Source organism: Octopus bimaculoides, chromosome 11 (genome assembly GCF_001194135.2).
Source record: "Octopus bimaculoides isolate UCB-OBI-ISO-001 chromosome 11, ASM119413v2, whole genome shotgun sequence".
Taxonomy (NCBI): Eukaryota; Metazoa; Mollusca; class Cephalopoda; order Octopoda; family Octopodidae; genus Octopus; species Octopus bimaculoides.
The window spans coordinates 7,226,014-7,241,349 of record NC_068991.1 but is presented as its reverse complement, the minus strand read 5'-3'; the positions used below and the strand labels follow the sequence as shown (position 1 = coordinate 7,241,349).

Sequence of the window (15,336 nt, the reverse complement as noted above, 5' to 3'; positions counted from 1 at the left end):
TGCTCCAGCATGGCCACAGTCAAATGACTGAAACAAGTAAAAGAGTTTGATGAGCTTGCTCTGTCACACTGGCTCAACATGGCTTGGCAGAGGGATGCAGTTTTTATACTCATACCCAGGAGTGGTTAATTCAATTACGTGCAAAACATATATTCGCATAATGTATTCCATACTCAAATAAATGCTATCGTTAATGTACAATATTTGCATAAACATGCAAATCTTGCTCATTAACTGAATACTATAATAAATATTATTTTCTTTGACATCCATTAACCATAAATGCATGTATTCCTATAAATTCAATATTATGCTTTCACACAAATTGCACAGATGATATGCATATTGTATAATTGTCTGGCTTGCTGCTTAGTTTCAGTGGCATTCTGGCCATAGTTTATGGTCTTTATATCAGCTGTTGGAAATGACACCTACCATATAGGCTAGGGTGTGGCTGTGTGGTTAAAAAAACTTGCTTCCCAATCATATGGTCTTCAGTTCAGTCCCACTGTGCAGCACCATGGGCAAGTGTCTTCTAAAGGCCTGGGCTCACCAAAGTCATGTGAGCAGATTTGGTAGATGGAAGCTGAAAGAAGCTCAACATGTATGTGTGTGTGTTTGTATATGTCTATATATGTGTGTGTGTGTGTGTTTTTGTACTTCTGTTTGTCCACCACCACAACTTGAGAATTGGTGTTGGTTTGTTTATGCTCTCCATAATATAGCATTTCAGCAAAAGAAACCAAGAGAATAAATACTAGGGGTTGATTTGTTTGACTAAACCCTTCAAGGCAGTGCTCCAGAATGGTCAGTCTAATGACTGAAACAAGAGATAAAGGGATACCTTACATTATCAATAATCCATTTCTTAAATATTTTAATTCACCAAACTGAAGTTATAATTGAAAATATTTATGGCAACCTTGCTGGAGTTAGAATAAATGGTAAACAGCAATTCTGACGAGCTCTCAGCCATTTGTTTTTACCACTCTGTTGTAGTAAATATTTGCATTTTATCTCTGCCCAATTAATTCCTAGATTTGGAGAGATTTGTTTTCAAACTTTAAATATTGACTTGTTCACAGTCTGTGGTAGATATATAGACATGTTTATTAGGTATATGTGTGTGTGTGTGTGTGTGTGTGCATGTACACACACACACACACACACACACACACTCTTTCTCATTCACAGATGCCTCCATGACTGTGTGGTTGAGAAGTTTTCTTCTCTACAATGTGGCTTCAGGTTCAGTCCTGCTGCTTGATAACTTGGGAAAATGTCTTCTTTTGTAACCCCAGACCAACCAGTGTCTTGTGAGGGAATTGGTAGATGGAGTGATGTCACAGTACCTTGGCTGCAGTCAGTGATGTTTGTCAACATGCCTTGCCAATAAATCATCTGCCAGATTTGTGGGTTTGAATTCCTCTAGAATTTAAAAAAAAAAATTCTTTACTTGAAAAATAGTTATGGGTTGGCAACTGAAAGAGAATCTGACTGTAAAAATCATACCTCATATACTTCCACTTTATGAACTCAGCAAATATGATAATACAGATGTTAAAGAATGAGAAGGCTGTGTGTGTGTTTGTGTGTCTAATGTGTATATACATCATCATCATCATCATTTAACGTCCGCTTTCCATGCTAGCATGGGTTGGACGATTTGACTGAGGACTGGCGAACCAGATGGCTGCACCAGGCTCCAATCTGATCTGGCAGAGTTTCTACAGTTGGATGCCCTTCCTAACGCCAACCACTCCGAGAGTGTAGTGGGTGCTCTTACGTGCCACCAGCACGAGGGTCAGTCACACGGTACTGGCAACGGCCACGCTCAAATGGTGTTTTTTACATGCCACCTGCACAGCAGTCAGTCCAGCGACACTGGCAACGACCTCGCTCGAATGTTTTGTTCATGTGCCACCGGCACAAGTGCCAGTAAGGCGACGCTGGTACACAACTATTTCCATAACACCAACACATCACTAATATTGTACCAATACCATTCAAACCTTTAATACTGTATCAATAACTAACTGTTGATTGCAATGACGAGTGTTCCAGTTGATCCGATCAACAGAACAGCCAGTTCTATGTGCGTGTGTGTGTAGTGAAATTGGCAAAAAAGAGCATGTTGAACTTGTTGTGGGGAGTGGAGAGTCCATTATTTTGCACAGTCCTTTTTCAGGGAAAAGTTGACTGGAGAACAATTAAAGAGTGCAGAGTTTAACATCCTTTAAGTAAATAACCAGTTTTTAATAGCTTGCAGGATGTGAAACTCTGCATTCTCTCTCGCTCTTTAATTTCTCTCCTGTTATCTTTTCCCACTAACCACCAGGCCATGCATACATGTATGTGCATATGTGTGCATGTGTCAATTTATGTACATTGCATTGGGCCTCACTGAGGTGATGACAAGTGACTGAGACCTTTGGAGATATTCTGTGCTTGAGAAGACCTGCCAAGCCAAGTGAGACCATAACTGTGGCCTATGCCAGTGCAGCATAACCAGCCCATTTAAGTAAGAGTACACTTCAATCATTGGGCAATAAACTGTGCTTGCAAAGACCTGTTGAGTCAAGTGAAGTCATTGTTGTGGCCGATGACAGTACCACCTGATTGGCACATAAAAAGCACTATTCGAGCGTGGTCGATGCCTGTGCCACCTGACTGGCTCCCATGCCGGTGGAATGTAGAAAGTACAATTCAAGCGTAGTCAATGCCAGTGACGGCTGACTGATCCTGTGCCAGGGGAACGTAAAAAGCACCATTTGAGCATGGTCGGTGTCTGTGTGTGTATATCTATATATATATATATATATATATTATATGTGTGTGTATGTATTATTTGTGTCTGTGTTTGTCCCCCCACCATCGCTTGACAACCAATGTTGGTGTGTTTATGTTCCTGTAACTTAGCAGTTCAGAAAAAAGGGGCTAATAGAATAAGTACTAGTCTAACAAAGAATAAGTCCTGGAGTCGATTTGTCCAGATAAAGGTGGTGCTCCAGCATGACCGCAGTCAGACGTCTGAAACAAGTAAAAGAATAAAATAAAAATACACAAAATTAGTATAGTCGTTATATTGTTTTAAAACATGTTCGCTAAATATAGATTTTTTTTCCCCAGTCCTCTTCTGTTCCTCTTCCTCAACACACACTCTGAATTGCTATCCAGATGTAATGTCCATTGTCTGAGAATTAATGATTTCAGACTTTTCATTCCAATGTTTGGATAAATTGAAATGATAGAATCAATTACAGTCGTTATTAAAAGGAAATAATCTTATTGGCTCATGCGTTGCAGTGATTTTATATATAAGTCACATTTTGTTGTGTTTGTCAACACTTTAAGGTGGAACCATTCATACGTGAGCCACTTGCCGGGAGAAGCCGTCAGTGAGTAATCGTATTAGCAGTATTTTATCATTCATTTTGTTTTAAACTAGTAATTTCTATTAGTAAATTTGAACATTACTAATTTGTTAATTCAAACCTTTGACATATTTGTTTTACTAATATCCCAGTTGATGGAAATGTCAAGATTATTTTCTCAAGTTTTAGTAATAAACTTTCATGTCTTCGTAATTCTTAATTCATTTAATTTCATATGGCGTAGGAGTGGCTGTGTGGTAAGTAGCTCGCTTACCAACCACATGGTTCCGGTTTCATTCCCACTGCATGGCGCCTTGGGCAAGTGTCTTCTACTATAGCCTCGGGCCCACCAAAGCCTTGTGAGCGGATTTGGTAGATGGAAACTAAAAGAAGCCCATCGTATATATGTGTATATATATATATGTATGTGTGTGTATATGTTTGTGTGTCTATATTTGTCCTCCCAACATAGCTTGGCAACCGATGGTGGTGTGTTTACGTCCCCGTAACTTAGTAGTTCGGCAAAAGAGACCGATAGAATAAGTACTAGGCTTCCAAAGAATAAGTCCTGAGGTCAATTTGCTCGACTAAAGGCGGTGCTCCAGCATGGCCGCAGTGAAATGACTGAAGCCAGTAAAAAAAGAGTATGTATCCCACTTTAAAATGTGTATCAAAGCTTTAGATATTAACCTACCTGAAACTCTCTCTGCTACCCCAACACAAACCCTTCTCATGTTAAAGTGTTCCTATTTCATTTAAAATTTGCCATCATAATTCTAAATCGACTTTTTATATTCCAATATCAGTTTAATAATGGAAAATATTAGGTGCTTTTCTATATCCCTCTGAGTTCCTATTTTTCAAAATTAATTAAACTGTATAAACGTATTTTGTGAGAAATGTTATAAAAGATTAATTTGATTGTCATAAACATTTTTGCATTTAAATCAGTTTTATTACCCAGCCACTGAAGAATCACTATATGATTTATTGTATATTGCTCTTCAGTTAGTTTTTTTTAAATAAGTTTTTTTTTTCATTACAAATTTATATATCCTCCTCCTCCTCCTCCTCATCATCATCATCATCTCTACTTTTCTATTTAAACGTGGGTCTGCATGAACCAGATTTTCTACAGCCAGATACCCTTCGTGTTGTTAACCCTCGCCTGTTTCCAAGCAAGATAATATTTCCCGATGGCAAGATATGTTTCTGCGGAATATTAAAAATGAATCGCACAGCTTGTATGACACACTGACTTTAAAAGAAAACTATTATACGATATCAAGACAAGGAAATGCAAACATGCACACACACACACGCATGCACACAGGCACATAAACAGTCACACAGGCAGAAACTGTCACACAGGCACACAAACACACACACAGGCACACAAACACTCGCACTCACCCACAATTGGTTTCAGGTTCATTCCCACTAAGTGTCTAATACTATAACCCCAGATTAACCAAAACCTTGTGAATGGATTTGGTAGACAGGAACTGGAGGAAACTCATTGTGTGTGTGTGTGTGTGTGTATCTTGACATTGCATGTTTGCTATAAACTAATGTCATTCATTTCCAATATTCTGCAAAACATGTCTGAGTATAGGGAAATATCTTGTTTGGAGATAGGTGAGGATTGATGACAGGAAGGACATCCGGCTGTAAAAAATCTGCTCCAATAAACTTCATCCAACCCATGCAAGAATGGGAACAGCAAGCATTAAAAATGATGAGGAGGATGTTTCAGCACGAATTTGAACTTAATAGAGATTGCAAGTTGTTAATTTCATAACTTTTTATTATTTATTTAATTTGGAAGTGTTTCTGGGTTATATCAGTATAGATAATAATTATACAAGTTAATCATGATACATATTTCATGTAACACAATATAAAGAGTAAAATTCTTTTATATTCTTCTGTTTATTGAATATAGTATTTAAAATATTATCACAGTCACCTGCACGTCTTACCAAGATTGTCTTTTCTCATTTTACCAACATTTCCACCTGCAACTCTTCTATGAAGATTTCATTTATCTTAAGTCTGTTTCCTTAGCTTCATTTTCCTTTGTACAGCTGCTCTTAAATGCCTAAATTGAATTGTACTTTACTTTCAAACGAATTGATTCACAAAATTATTTTTTATTATTGAATATAAAGCACAAATAATACAATACAATTATTGATAACAGTTTTTAGATTTACACATGAAGCTTCATTTGCTAATTAACTGTTTAAAATAAAAGCAATTGTTTAATTCTTTTTGTCTGGAATAGTTGCAGGTTCCTGACAACTTTTCTTTCAAAAATAGGTTTATGCAGTAATAGAAACTTTTGTATTGTAATCGAATTCTTTATTCTTGGGTAAAAAGATAAGCGATCCTCAACCTTTGTTTATTTTTGCTTATAAAAACATTCAGTATCTAAAGAATTCTGAACTTGGATCATTAACTACATCTTTTCTATAGTATATCCCTTTATTATTTAGAAATTCTGTTGCCAACAAACTTTGAGTTTGCTTATTCTGATCTACATATCCTGAGACAGTTTTATTTTAATTAGGCACAAAGGCTCACTATTTTAGTAGATCTAGAAACAAGATTGTGTGACATTCATGCTTTTCCAATAGTATTAAACAGTGAAGTGAAATGGCTGTAGTATTTTTCTTGAGCTCTTTTTCTGTTTTAGTTTTATGGAATAGTGCTATGGATACAAATTGTGACTGCATATATTATAAACTCTAACTACTTTTCTATACCAGACTGAAATGTATAATCTCATTTAATTAACTGTTTCAACGAAACAATGGTAAAAGCCATGAAAATCACCGAGTTTTAGTTGAAAACTGGTTGGCAGTATCATGTTGATTGACTGAATTATTACTCAATCGATTGATTGGTTAAATAGTGAACCAATTGACAAATAAGAAAGAAGTAAAATAGAACCAGTGCATGTGTTTCATATTGGCATAATGACCCTCCAAAGCTACAACAAAATACAGTAGTTCAAATAAAACTTTTTTTTTATTCTACAGATGTAAATATTTATACTGTCTAGTTTTGAGGTACTGGTCTCTATATTTTTAATTACACTTTATTCTGTGTTACTGGAGAAGGAAAATTAGAATGGATCAGAACAAATTTAAAATCAAAGAAAACAATAAAAATTTTAAAATATTTTCAATGTTAGCTTAAAAAATAAACTATTTTAACATTGCTTCCTTCAGCTTTGAGTCTTAAAGTAAAGTGTTTTCTAATAAAATATCATTGAAATATGTAAGAAGCAAAATGAAACGATGCATTGATTTAGTGGTCTTCTGCCAAACAGGGATTTTTTCCATGGCTGACTGAAGGAATTTCCATTAAATGATAAATTATATAGTCGCAAAAATAAGTGATGGTTAGTATCTTATTTACTAGCCTCAGTAAATCTGAAGCAATAATTAATTGAAACTAGAGTTATTTAATTTGAAGGTATAAATAGCAATTAGAGAGAGAGGGGGGAATAAGTCTGAAATCTGAGAAAACTCTACGCTTCTAAATCGTTAAATAAACATTCATGCAGTGTCACACTGTATGGTCTGACTGTTCATTTAATTTATCAGAACAAGCTTAATCTTAGGTCTATTTGTCTTCAAGAAAGATAGTATTTTTAAAGCCAACCATAAGAGGTAGATAGCAAGATCAGACTTAAAATAAAACAGTTACAATTGAAGTAGGTACTTTTTAGTTTAGTAATCCAATCAGATGTGTCCCCGTAATAGTTGACATTGTGCTTTAAGTAGTTAAATTTTTAAAAAAATTTAATGGCTTAGTCAGAGGAAGAAGAGCAGTGCTCATGATATTTTTTTACGTGTTGGGGTCAAAGAGACTAACTGGAAGAAACCATGAATTGTAGATTATCCTTACTCAGGAGACCCGGTCTCAAAGAATGCAACAGGGTCAAATCTGCTTGAGACCCAAATAGTGCTATTAAACCAGGTGACAGGTTAAGTCTACTTCCCCAAAACAGGTACAGTACAGCCAATGGGCTTCCACACAGTTTCTGAATACCCAGTTTAATTCATAAAGGTTGAATTGACTTAAAATGACTGTCACTAGTTTTGTTATTAACCACAGTGATTTAACAATTCTACAAAGGAAGATGAGATAAGACTTATCAATAAATTCATATAATCTGTAAATCTAGGGTGATTGCAAAGGACATTGATGGTGTTGGAACATTGCATCTCCTGGACTGACACAAATTTTAAGGTCCAGAAATATTCATAGTTTAGTAGATTTTTACTTGAAGAATATGTGTGTAATATATATGTAGGTGGGTGGGTATAGGCAAATGTTTCAGCCTTAGCACTAGGAACTGATTAAAAGACTATAGGGTCATTATAGAAATCAGAAACTGAGTATCTAATTTATAAATGGTTAACTTTGGTCATTTATTATAACATCAATTTGTTATATCCTTGGTTCCAAAATTGGAAACTCGGTTCAATACTTTAAATATTACAAATTCGTTTGGGAAAATATTTGATTGTTATATTCCACAGGGTGAGCAGTTTTCATACATTATTCAAAAACATGTTTAAAAACTGTAAAACTTTTTAAACAGCTTCCACTTGATTTGCTTATTACTATAGTACCACAGACCCTTCGACTAGCACTAATTACGTTACCTATCTCAATGGTAAGGAGAGGACGCTGTGAGGATTGAAAAAAGGGGTTAGTAAATTGCCATGTTTAATAAAAATTGAGGCATTTAAACTTATTAAACTTGTCCAACGTATGGCAAAGAATAAAAAAGCATTGATGCAAACTCTGTTTTCTCTTTTCTTTAATAAAGAGGAGGGTGGAGTAAAAATATTTCGCTAATATGAGAGGTGGGGCTGATATGTGTCAGTTTGAAAACTGCTGACCGAGTTTATGCTTTAGATAAACCTCTGCAAGGACTGTAATATGTTACTTCAGAAATGTTGTCTTGTCAAATTATCTGAAATACCACTTTTTTTCTTTCTTTCTTTCTTTTCATTAATTGTATTGTCTGCAGATTATTGAGTTACATTCTATACATTTCTGACATTTTAAGCAAGCTCTCTTATTATCATCATCAAGTTTTCACAAGGCCCTAACTGTTTGTTTAATAACTATTATGATTTAAACATGTACAGTTGTTTTTTTTTAAACTCAGACCCTTTCTTCCAAATACAGTTTAGTATTGCTTTTTCTTTTAGCCCAAAGATCACAATAAGGAGCACTCCGTCGGTTACGATGACAAGGGTCCCAGCTGATACGATCAACGGAACAGCCTGCTCATGATATTAATGTGCAAGTGACTGAGCAATCCACAGACACATGTACCCCTAACGTAGTTCTCAGGGAGACTCAACGTGATATATAGTGTGACAAGGCCGGCCCTTTGAAATACAGGTACTACTCATTTTTGCCAGCTGAGTGGACTGGAGCTGTGTGAAATAAAGTGTCTTGCTCAAGGACACAACACGTCACCGGGAATTGAACTCACAACCTTACGATCGTGAGCCGAATGCCCTAACCACTAAGCCATGCACCTTCACGATCACAATAAAACAGCCTAACCAAAGACATTTCCATTTAAGCACTTTTGTTAGACAGTGAACTTTAGACATCATTATTCAATGTGTTCTTTAATTTTTAAAATGTTTGGTGTGATTTGGAGGAGATTGGGCTGTTATTTCTAACAGGTTGAGCAACCATGTTGAAGCTCCCTCACTGGTTTGTTATTCTTCTATTCTTCAGATAATGTCATATCAACAATATTTTTGTTATTCATTTACAGCAAAACATATGTTGCTGTTATTTGTATTCCTTGAATATTTTAGCATCAGATGAACAAGAAATTCTTCTATATATTTTATATTTAGATAAGAAAAAGAACAAAAAGAAAAAAAAACATATCTGGTAATAAGTTTTGGAAGATTTCAGTATTTTCAAGTATCATCATTGAAAGACTATCTGTTTATGAAGCAAAGATATGACATATGTATGGTGTAAATATGATGTATATTTACTATGCCTACACAAACATGGATAACACTCTGGATCGTATCCAAGAAGCCATTCACTTGATAAACAAAACTTCACTCCCTGCCCAACTCACTTGAGTCACCAACCATCATGCTCTGTTCATTTGCTTTTTTTCTGCTATATAGTTTAACTTTACACCATCCCAAGATGAAGCTATTCGATATATCTACTTATTACCCATGCTGTCTCACTAATCCCAAGATACTGTGGAACTCTTTTCCTGCTCAAATTTTTCCTCCACTGACTAAACACTAACAGTTTTGCATTTACTACCACTAATTATCCTTAATGTCCCATGAGGTTTTTTTTTTTTAAAGTTTAAAGATGCCCCCCCCCCCCTACGCCTACCATTTTCAACTGGCAAACTGAAAGAAGCTATTCAAATGTAACTAACACTTTTGGAAAGGGAAACAAATTAAATACAGTAAAGCATTTAGTCTTCTGTGCTACTATTTCTGCCAATCTTTGATATTGAAATCAAGGTGTATAGGCAAGCTATTAACTATGATACCAGGTAGCTCTCAGTTACACATTTGACATTAAAAGTACCTATTTGTAACAGAAAATAGCAGCAAGCAGTCAACTGATGTGACACAAACCATGTTTCTAATCTAGCGCATGTTGAGTGACTTGTAACATCTTCTCAAATTAGGAATTAGGTACTATAAAGTGTTTTTGTTATTTTACCATGATAGATTATTTTATCAGATATTTAGCTCTTAGACAAGCATTCTGCAATTAATGTCCAACATAAGGAGAGGTCCAGGATCTAATTCAAACTTTGTGATGATAGTGATTAAGATTGAACCCTATCATAGAAGCATATTGCTCTTATTTTTTCATTTTTACAAATTGTCACATAGAATATTTTAATATCGCTTACTTCAAAAATTTTAGCTGTTAGTTAAATTCGTAATGCTCAGCTTGTTTGAACAATACTTTATAACTGGTCTCATGATATTTTTGTCTTTACTTTAAAATTGATGCAAAATAAATTTGAAACTGATAAGCTTTTGCATATATTTTTATTGTTTCTGCAGCCTTGATATTTTAAAAAAAATTACCATCAACCAAGAGTTAGTGATTTACAGTTCTTCATTTGTAATCATAGTGGAATTCCTTCATTGAAAACTACTTAAGACATTTATTTAATTTCATTAATTAGTACTTACTGTTTTCCTTTTAGTTTTCTTATATAAATATATATACATACTATGTATGTATGTAACCTGTGGCTGTTCCAAAATATCAATCTAATTGAAGGTGCTTCCATATGAGCGCTCAGCATGTTAGAGATAGCTGTTAAATTCTATACAAAATATACTTTACCATATTAAAAATCAGGACACATAGTACAATCCTGGCATCCTAAGTGCAATAGTCCAGGAGTTTCAAATCAGGAGAGCTAGGAGGTCACATGATGTTGGGAGTCACTTGTTTATATGAAACTTTCCAGATAGAATCTTACCTTGAGCTACTTTGTAATGACCCTTATTGTCTCACTGGAGGTTGTTGACATATTGGTCCCACTGGAAAGGATGAAAGGTGGAATTTGAACTTGGAATGTAAAGTGCTGGTTAAAATATTGCCTGGCATTCTAATGATTCTACCATTCTATCACCTTTAATTGTCTAACATAGGCACAAGGTTTGAAATTCTGAGGGAGGGTTATATAGCTGATTAAGTCAACCCCAGTGCTTAACAGGTAGTTCATTTTACCAGCCCCAAAGGGATGAAAGTAAAGTTGGCCTCTAAGGAATTTGAACTTACAATGTAAAAACCAGGAACAAATATCACAAAGCAATTTTTCCAACACACAAATGATTCTGTGAACCCACTACCATACTAATAATTATAATAATAATGGTAATAAAAATACATCCAAATTTTCTATCCTGCAACTGATAAAAATGTAATTCTTACAAATATATATTTGTTGTCTTGGCACTGCAGTAAACATATTTGATTAAATTACAAAGTCGGTATTTATAGACATCTATTTTGATATAAAAGCCATCATCTACTTGGAAATTATCTGCGTATTAATGTGTATAAGTGGCTGTGTTTTTGTTGTTTTGTTTTCTTTTTGTGATAAAATGTTTTCTTTTTGCAGATGCATTACATACATAACCTGGCATCATAACATTATTAGGTGCCTTCTCCTCCGAGGAAGTATCTAAATACTGTTTAGTTTACAAACAAATACATATGTTTGTAGGTTAGGCTTTTATCTTGCAATAATCAGTATTTTCATTATATGGAATAACAGTAATTTCATAATTACAAAGAGATTCATTAAAAAATTTTTTTGTTTTTTTGGGGGGTCTAAGAAAACTATGAACATTTATCTTTGATCCCTGAACAAACAAAAGAATGATACATTTGATCAAGATATACAATACAATACATAATCAATGACAATTTATTTGTTTAAAGAGTGGTTCAATCCATATAAAATATAATATTGTGCAGCGTATTTACTTTACTAATGTAGTTTAGTTATAAATCCTTAGGTTTAGCCATTGGAATATCAGTGTAAAGTTGTTGCATTTATACCTTTCCCTTTGGTCTTAGTATTGTGAGATATTCCCTTTTTCCTTTCTAAATGGGTGTTTCAACAAACATTTCTAAATACTTCTGATCTTTCAGGTGTTTTATATAACAATATAGAAAAATATTTACATCCTTTTCCAGTTATGTAATGATTTATATGAGAAAAATATGTAGTTATTAAGGTGGTGCTCCAGCATGGCCACAGTCAGACAACTGAAACAAGTAAAAGAGTAAAAAAAATAAATAAATAAAGCTTTTTTTTTTCATTATTATATTGCAGATTTATTTTAGTAATATAATCAGACATTACAATACAGTTTTTGTTTTCCACCTTAGAATAAGTAAATATATATATAATTATTTTACAGAATGCATTCTAAAGTAATTATTGTATCGAAATAGAATTTTCTATTTTTAATTTTTATCTTGAGATATTTATATTGACTGCTTTAAATGAAGGAAGATTTATCTAACTTAAGATATTATTTATGGAGGAACAATTTGTAAAGTGTTGCAACAGATACTGCAAGAATGCCTGGCTACAAATTTGGTTTGGTGACTCAAACTTTTTAGACAGTAAATAATTTGAAAGATCTCCAAGATTCTTAACTTTATGAATATCTCTTGTGTAGTTATTAAACTCAGCTGTAAGAGCATCAGATTGTTTTGTGGTAATTATTCTGGCTTTCTGTTCCCCGAGTTCAAATCCTGCCAAAGTCAACTTTGCCTCAAGGCAGCTCCCCAGTATGGCTGTTGTCCAATGAGTGAAACTAATAAAGGAATTAACATTTAAAATGATAATTTATTATGAACAAGAAACGAGATATATAAAAGGTATGTTTGATGAAGGATTTGTTTTTTCATCATTCAAATTGAAATGAAAAAAAGGTAAGCAGACGATAGCAATTTGAGGGAAGTGTGTGGAAGCTAAAAGAAGTGACTCAATTTTTAGATAATACTAAAAGTAAATCAATTTATTGTATATCATGCCCCAAGTTTGCCATTCAACTTATAACATGATTGTTATAAACAGTTTAGGAAAGAAACAGGAAAATAAACATTATCAAATGCATGTACAATACCACAATCTTTACAAGAAGATAAAAGTTGTTTGATGTTTAACCCTTTTGTTACTGTATTTCTGTTGAGATGCTCTGTGTTTCTTTCAGTTACTTTAAATATAACAAAGAATTTAGTAAAATAACTTAATTATCACTAAGCTAATGTTAGGAACATAAATTGTGACTAAGGTTTGGTGGAAGATTTTAATTCAAAACATGAAAACAAGACATTTGTACTCAGAGCCAAAACTGGTTTCAGCCAGATTGGTAACGAAAGGGTTAAGGTGAATGTTATGACATTGATATCTAAATACATGTGTGTAATGTTTTGGGTGCCTTTACTACAAACCAAAGTATAAAGATGCATAAAGCCCTTATTCTAATGATCTGTCATTTAATTAGCAGCTTGAATTGAAAACAGACTACTGTTACAAACGTGATACAAGTTAGTTGAGAAGGCAATAAAAACAGACTAAAAGTAAAGGAAATCATCATTCTGTCAAGGACAGTTGTAGGCTTTAAAATTTGGCATTAATAGCAATAGCATTGTGGAATTAACTAATTAAATCAGTCATGTTATTCTCAATGACTCTTGTCAAAAAAAAACAAAAAAAAACATTCTCATTTACCATTAAAGATTAAACAACGGAAAGTTTCATTCATATAAAACTAATAGCTAAGGCAATAGTTTTGCTCTGGATTCATAACAAGACTGAGGAAGAGAAATTAAAATTCATAGACAGTTTAAAACCCAACCAAAGTGGACAGGGGTGAATTTAGCCCTTTCATGACCATATTTCTAACAAAATATATTTGTGTATGTTTCAGTTGGTTTTGAAATTACTTTTTTTCCATTATTGTAACATAAATTTAAAATGTTTGCATATAAGCAGTAAAATGACTTAATAGGCTAAAGTTAGGGTAGTTTCAGGTGAGTTGGTATCAAAAGGGTTAAATTAAATGAAGGTTAAATGTTGTGAGGTAACTTGAAGCAGAATCAGGAATTTATTGTAAATGTTCAAGGGATCAAATTCTCTCTCTCTCTCCTCACATTCTCTTTCACATCCATACAACAATATAAATATAGAATCTGCAAACTAAGAGACTGACAGACAGACTTGAATCAGACCTGGAATAGAGAGGGTCTGTCATTGATGAAGTTGCAAACGACAACAAAAGGAATTAGACAAACCTGATGGTGTAATTGACTGAATGATTAATCAAACAGTTGGTTAGTTAATTGGTTAAATAGTTAATCAATTAACAAATAAATAATGAAGAAGTGAAATATAACCAATGTGTGTGTTTGTTATGGGCAGAATTACCTTCCTGAAATACGACAAAATGTTTCAACACACAAGTTCACATCAAGAATCTTGCAAAGACAAAATGCTTTCAGGATCTGTCTTTTCCAGTGTTAGTTGGAGAAATGTTGACTAGCATTTTATCCACTCCCCTACTTCACATGCCAATTAATAGTACTTTTTCATTAGGCATCAAGACATTTTTAAGAAGAAATAAACAATTATTTTTGTCTAAACTCTGTGTATTGGTTAGTCTACATTTCTCCATAAGAAGCGTAGGATCAGTTTTCTTGTTTCTCTGGCATATATATCCCGCCACTCCCTGGACAGGCTGCCAGTCTATCACCGGATCACTCCTTTTTGCCAGCTGAGTGAACTGGAGTCACATGAAATGAAGTGTTTTGATCAAGAACACAACACATTCCTAATCGTCCAGTAATTGAAACCACAATCTTACAACCATGAGCCCAACACTCCCACAAGCTCTGTATATTACTGGTATCTATTTCAGGAATTCCAGTGTTGTAAAAGGTAAAAATTGGACTCTAAACTTAACAGCAAATCTTTGAAGTTTTGCTATAAAAAAAAGTTTTAAAAAATGTTAACCTGTCAAAACAGGATTAGATGTCACATTGTTTAAATTCCTCAGCCATTTTAAACCTTTTTCTTTTTTTTTTTTTAAATTTCTTAGTTTTCATTTTAACAGACGTTTGTTTAAAATAACCCTCTGGCATTAAATTTGGTATGAAAGCATATTTAGTCTTGCTGTTAAGTAATGTTTAGTTTAAAATTCTAAGAGCATGAGATCAGTAATCACTGCTTTGCCATTTTGACCTGTACTAGTTAGTCTTCAGCTGCAATGTAGCTGAAAATCCATGCTCTCTTGTTTATACATAATAAATACCGCATAGAATTCTAAGATGACACTGTGGCACAGTTTTGAGGAGAAAGAAAAACAAAAAACTAAATATGTCT

General features: G+C 33.8%; 2 protein-coding genes across 5 annotated transcripts in view; both read left to right on the top strand.

Annotated features, from left to right (window-relative positions):
• LOC106877171 (kinesin-like protein KIF16B) overlaps window positions 1-15,336 on the top strand; it is a 229,232-nt gene that overhangs the window by 33,767 nt on the left and 180,129 nt on the right. The gene's annotated exons all lie outside the window — the stretch shown is intronic.
• The window catches only part of LOC106877174 (serine/threonine-protein kinase PAK 5), a 42,188-nt gene that overhangs the window by 3,988 nt on the left and 22,864 nt on the right, over window positions 1-15,336 (top strand). The gene's annotated exons all lie outside the window — the stretch shown is intronic.